This window comes from Vipera berus, assembly GCF_964194415.1.
Source record: "Vipera berus genome assembly, chromosome: 9".
In the NCBI taxonomy this organism is placed as follows: Eukaryota; Metazoa; Chordata; class Lepidosauria; order Squamata; family Viperidae; genus Vipera; species Vipera berus.
The window spans coordinates 17704758-17710820 of record NC_138212.1 but is presented as its reverse complement, the minus strand read 5'-3'; the positions used below and the strand labels follow the sequence as shown (position 1 = coordinate 17710820).

Genomic DNA, 6063 nt, shown 5'->3' with positions numbered 1-6063 from the left:
CAATTTGCCATGGTTGAGAAACTGTGTTAGGTGCTATTTCTCCCTAGTTTCTTAGTAAAAGTGCACCTCTCTCTCACGCACACACATACACACACATACACGCACACACACACCATAGCACATTGCTCTGCTGCCATGTCTAGCCAGCCAACCAATGACCAAAGCTGGGCAGGCTGGTTTTAGTATCATCATGAGCTAACAGCTACTCTGTCCTGATTAAGGCCTGGGGACATAATCTATTATTAATCTATGCCTGGTATATTCTGAATGAGCACCTAGCAGATCTCCCGGGTAGCTGCAGACTGATTGATTCTTAGCAGCCATCTCTGGACTGCTGCAGATAAAATATGGTAGTTGCCAGAAGCTGGGCAGCAGGTTTTCAGCACTCTGAGACAACTCGAATCCATCCTGCAGAAGAGCTGTGGGATTTACCAACTTCTTCTCCTCCTCCTCCCAAAATGGCCTGTATCGTTCGAAGTTCAAAAAAGCTAAATCCCAGTCTGGTTTTCCATTTGCATCCTAGATCCTTAGTGACATTCACTTTGAAATAAATCATTGAAAAAGTCTTGCATCTAATGTTACTCCAGGCTATGATTTTTTATTTATTTGTTTCACATGAGACTGCAATTTAAAGGCAAGGCAGAAAGGACAGGGGTGTGTGGAAAACAGTTGAGTGGCACCCACAGCAGGAAAAGGGTCTCTCTTACTATCCTGGAACTTTTCTCTATTTGCCCCTAATAAAAATGGCTCAAAACATGCTTTGAAAAACAAATATTGTATTTATTGTGCATTCTACCCCAGAATGCTGATTGCCTGACCACAATTAAAATTATAAAATTAAAATTAAAACAGTCAAGCAGAAACACAGGCAAAAATGAGACAAAACCTATAAAATCGATATTACATTGGCCAAATTGTTTCACAATCACCATAAAAAGAACACTTACACAAATATAATATCCCACACCTACCGGTACTTCATCTATCTGAATTATTCGATAAGAGTGTGGGATCTTTAGTGCTCTCTGAAATTGGTTGTTTTCTTACAGACATTTCATTACCCAACTAGGTAATATTATCAGTACTAGAAAGGAATGGGGTTTGTTCTGTTTATATACAAGTGAAATGGCCTATCGGTGTTGTTGGGAATGTTCCTGCTGGTTCCTTGATTTGGCTGTTGTTAGCTTGTTTATCTGAGTTGACAATTCCTTGATTGGGGCATTGTTTATTGCTTGACTGTTGGTGTAGTATTAATCTTGGTGTTAATCTCTGCTTATCTGGGCGTTGATTGCTTGTTGATTGCACAATAAGTAAGTTTGCAAATCTCTCTTTAATGCATCCAAAAATTCCAGCCTGGGACTAGAAACAAGTCTTGCAAACAAAATGCAGCAGGACTCGATGAGGAATGGAACAAAGCCTTGTCCTATTGACTGTGTTGCATAAACAGGATCCCAAGGGTGCTTTTTCTTTAAAAAAAAAACAACTGGACTTTCTTTGTTTTTCCTTGAAGACGTTTCACTTCTTCTCCAAGAACTGAGAACCAAAGAAGCTTCTTGGATAAGAAGCAAAATGTCTTCAAGGAAAAACAAAGGAAGTCCAGTTGCCTTTTGAAAAAGCACCTTTGGGACAACCATGACCTGGATGGATGACTGAGAATCTCCATAAAGGATCATGCCAAAAGGGGAAAGGGGGCAAACCCACTAACACAATATATTATTTTTTTCTGCTCAGGAGTTATCTCCATGTCAGACCCATCCCATGAGTGAGATATGCTGAAGTCATCCATAGCTATGCCAGTGTTAAAGATGGATTTTTACTCTTCCTTCCCAGATTATCTAAAATAATAATAATAATAATAATAATAATAATAATGATGATGATGATGATGATGATGATGATGATGATGATGATGATGAAGAAGAAGAAGAAGAAGAAGAAGAAGAAGAAGAAGAAAGTTGTTGGATGGGACCTTGGAGGTCATCTAGTCCAACCCCCTACTCAGGCAGGAAAGCCTATACCATTTCAGACAAATGGCTGGCCAGTCTCTTCTTAAAAACTTCCAGTGTTGGAGCATTCACAGCTTCTGGAGGCAAGTTGCTCCACTGATTAATTGTTCTCACTGTCAGGAAATTTCTCCTTAGTTCTAGGTTGCTTCTCTCCTTGACTAGTTTCCATCCGTTGCTATGATATCAAAGTTATCAGGCTTTGGGTGACCTATGACTTTGAAGAGAAACTGGGGGAACCGAACGAAGACGAACAGAGGCAAGAGAGGGATTGCCAATGAGGACAGCACATTTTCCATCAGTAGAGTTTCTTGCCCACCCCAGACTGGGTGAATCAGTGGTGAGGCCAGGCTTCCGGTTCAATCCAATGAAGTCGGAGAAGGCAACTCATCAGTGTGACAAAAGCTGAGTTAGAGAGAGAGGCATATTAGAAGCAGACAATCTGCTTCTTTCCATTCCCCCAGGGAATCGGCTCTCTCTTCCCCCTTGCGTCGCTTTTTCTCCCATGCTCCTTCTCTGACCTTTCCCCTGACCCTGTGGGAAAGTTGCCTGCCCTTCTGCCTTCTCTGGCCAAACCTTCTGGTCACAGTCCCCAGCGGCCTTCGTGTCGCTCCCTCCCAATTGGAGTTTCATTTCTGGCAACCAGAAGCAAGAGACGATAGAGACTCTGATAGAATAGGAAACCCCCGCCTGGATTTTGAGTATAAATTCCAAAGGGTAAACTCTTTGGCTCTTGTTTATTCCACACTCAATTGATCAGAACTTGCAGCAAAGCATGGTTCATGTTTAAACTGCTTATTATGTGACATAAGAACGTGGCACTTGGGGCTGTGAAGCAGCAGCAGCATCTTCCAACTGACATGGAACCAATATACTGTATACTGTACACTTGTTTGTTTCTGTCCAGCCTTTACTATTTTTACAAAAGGGAAGGGGACAACTTGCCACAGCCAACTCACTGCAGCCAACTCACCACGTCCAAGTCGCCGTGGGACAACTCATTGTGGGACAATTTAACAATTCTATTTAATTATTTAAAATAAATTAGAAATTAATTTAATTTCTACCTTTTGTCCCACAATGAGTTGTCCTGTGGCAACTTGGCCATGGTCAGTTGGCTGCAGAAAATGGTCATAGTCAACCCTAACCCTTTACAAATAGTTCAAGATGGCAAACAGATCCAACATACCCTGTTTCCTATTTTCTCCATAACTAGAGTCACCCAGCTAGCTTTGATGGCTAAGGTGGCACTAGAACTCACAGTCTCCCGTTTTCTAGCTGGGTGCCTTAACCTCTAGACCAATGTTCAATTTGTTTTTCCCCTGCATCCTCTTCATTTGACATTGGAAATTCTGCTGTTGAAATGTTTATGATTGTGGAAGAACACAGAGTTATGTTTCTATGTTTGTTGCTCTCCTAAATGAGTTATACTTCAAAGTTATACTTACAGACAGTCCTCAAGTTACAACTGCAATAATCATAAGTAATAATAGTCATAAAACAGGTTGGTCACCTGACTGATCCAATTTTATAACCTTTTCTGCCGCAGTTTTCAGCAAAACCAAAGTGCAGTCAGGTGACTATGACCGAAAGCAGCTGTAAGTGTGGTCACTTAATTGTGGGTGGGTGGGGGCAACAGTTGGAATTTTAGATCCCCCTTTTCAGGTTGGTCATAAGCAACTAAGAAACCGATCGTAAATTGAGGACTAACTGCATTAGTTCATCTGGCTTTTGCATATCTTAAAGATGGGCCAATCATCACTTTTGCAAAAGGGCAAGGACACAGCTAGACCTGGATCATTTGAGGCAAGCCAGAAGCTTGGGTTATTTTTTTTCCAAAAAGTTGTCTTTCAATCTGATGAAAAAGTAGTTGTTTTCCATTTTTTTTTCCAAAGGGGAAGAGACTTCTAGTGCAGGGGTCCCCAATTCCCGGTCCATGGACCGGCAGTGGGCTGTGGCGTGCCAGAAACCGGGCCACACAAACAAGCGAAGCCCCATCCGTGGGATGCAGGCAACAGGTGAAACCAGGCCCCCTCCAGTCTGCAGGGGAAACCTTTCTCCACAGAACCGGTCCCTGATGCCCAAAAAATTGGGGGGGGGCACTGTTCTAGTGTCATTCTCCCTTAGACAAATGTGGACTGGCAACCTTGCCTTTTTGGTGGCACGTTGGCCGAAAGATGGCTGTGAATGGATTTTTTTTCACTGAACCAACCTCTGTTCAAAGATCTCAGCCTCCTCCTTCTCTGTCTTGACAGAGAAAGGATCCACAAAGCGTTGGGAATTCTTCCAAGCAGACTTTTTTTTCCCCCGTTGGCAATGTGGGGAGCACTAGAAGGGCAAGTCAGAGAAAACAGCAAGACCAGCACTAACCTGGTCTGCCAATTCTAGCAACAAGGTCGCCCCAAAAGCCTCAGTGAGAGAAATCCAAAATAAATTCTTCAAAAGAAGTTTTAATACAAAAACTTCCATGTCGGAAGCACCAAAGTTTTTCCACGTTGAAAGGATCAGCAGGTGACATCGCCATTGCCCAGGGGAATGCCCTATTGGAGCTCTTTTCATGTCCCCAATAATGAGCCCACCAAAGTGGTACCTATTTATCTACTCACGATTGCACATTTTTGAACTGCTAGGTCAACAGGAGCTGGAGCGAACGACAAGAGCTTAACCTGACACACACAGCAGCACTCAGGCTTCAAACGTGGGTTTGCCAATGGTCAACCCAGTGTCCTAGTCATCTGAGCCACCACGGTTGGCTTAACCTCTCCTGAAAGTAAGGTAGAAAAGCAGAAAACGATTTGTAGGAAAAACATAAACCAAAGCTTGGTTTCAAAACAGAGCTTAAACCCAAAAGGTTCTCTAAAGACACCTCACATCTCAAACCCATATTTGACCCAATTCTAGCCCTAACTGTTCCCAGGAAGAAGGTTGATGCACAAAAATCTAAATATCTTTGCTCAAGCAGAGAATACAAGCTTTCTGATCTTTGCGCTGGGTGATCAAATCTACCCTCACCCCCTTTCTGGAAGGATCCCACGGAAATGTGTCTGGAGGGAGTGACAATGTCAGGATGCAGGAAGTTACCCGGCAATTTCTTGAGCGAGCCTTCCTTTAACTGGGATGTTCACACACATTTGTCAGTGGCTCTTGGCATGGCACAGCCAGTCCTCTGGGCTCCTGATTGTCTGAGACGACCTCGGTCACCACTGTGTTATATTTAACCTGATTCTTCGGTGGCAATGAAAAGGAATTGTTTGGGACCTTCACTTTCCTGGAATGTCAATTGTTGGAAAGACTTGATAAAGGCCAAGACAATAAGAGGCCCTGAGGTGCAGCTTTCTCCAGGGAAAAGGGGATAAGAGAGGGCAGGGTGGGAATAATGTTGAAAATCTCCTTCCATGGTCCCAATACCCACAAGTATTGGGTAGTCCTGTAGAAGGATGAATGCATCCATTTGCTGATTTTAGGATACTTGGTTAAGTTCAATTGTTTTCACTTTCATAGCTCTGCAAGTCTACGCAGCCTGTTTGTTAAACGACAATCTTATAAAATCTTGACACTAAAACTTGCAAGAATTTTGATAAATGCTTCTCCGGTTGTGTCTTTTTGTATCTTTGCAAATAGATCATACTAATATGTTTGCATCTTTATGCATTTAAACAGGGGCATTTTTTTAATATAATGTGCTTTTTAAAAGGGAGCATGTCAAATTGCTTTACAAAATTCATAAAAGTGCAGATTTCAGGAAAGTTCACATTTAATTGCATATAAAATCATTTTCTTTCCCATCCTTGGCTAATAGTGCCTTTGTCTGAATCCAGAGTCAGGCCTTTGCTTTTCATGAACCCCTACAGTTTCTCATTCTCTTAAACTGAACTTCAAAACTGACCTTTCTTAAAATCCAAAAGTAACAGTTCCACATCTTTTCTTAGTAGTTCAATATCTGGAATAATAAATGAGGAACTGCAGGGCAACCAGTGCCCTGGACTGAAATAGGTCTGATTGCATCTGAAAGTCAAAGAATTCCATCCTGAGAAAATAAAGGGGCTTATTTTTCAGAGAA

General features: G+C 42.2%; 1 long non-coding RNA gene across 1 annotated transcript; it reads right to left on the bottom strand.

Annotated features, from left to right (window-relative positions):
- Positions 1 to 463: 463 nt before the first annotated feature.
- Positions 464 to 5114, bottom strand: LOC308672368. Its single transcript, XR_014027402.1, has 3 exons — positions 5085 to 5114; positions 4610 to 4767; positions 464 to 2408 (listed from the first exon to the last, which is right to left on the bottom strand). It is a non-coding gene; the product is annotated as an uncharacterized lncRNA (long non-coding RNA).
- Positions 5115 to 6063: the final 949 nt, after the last annotated feature.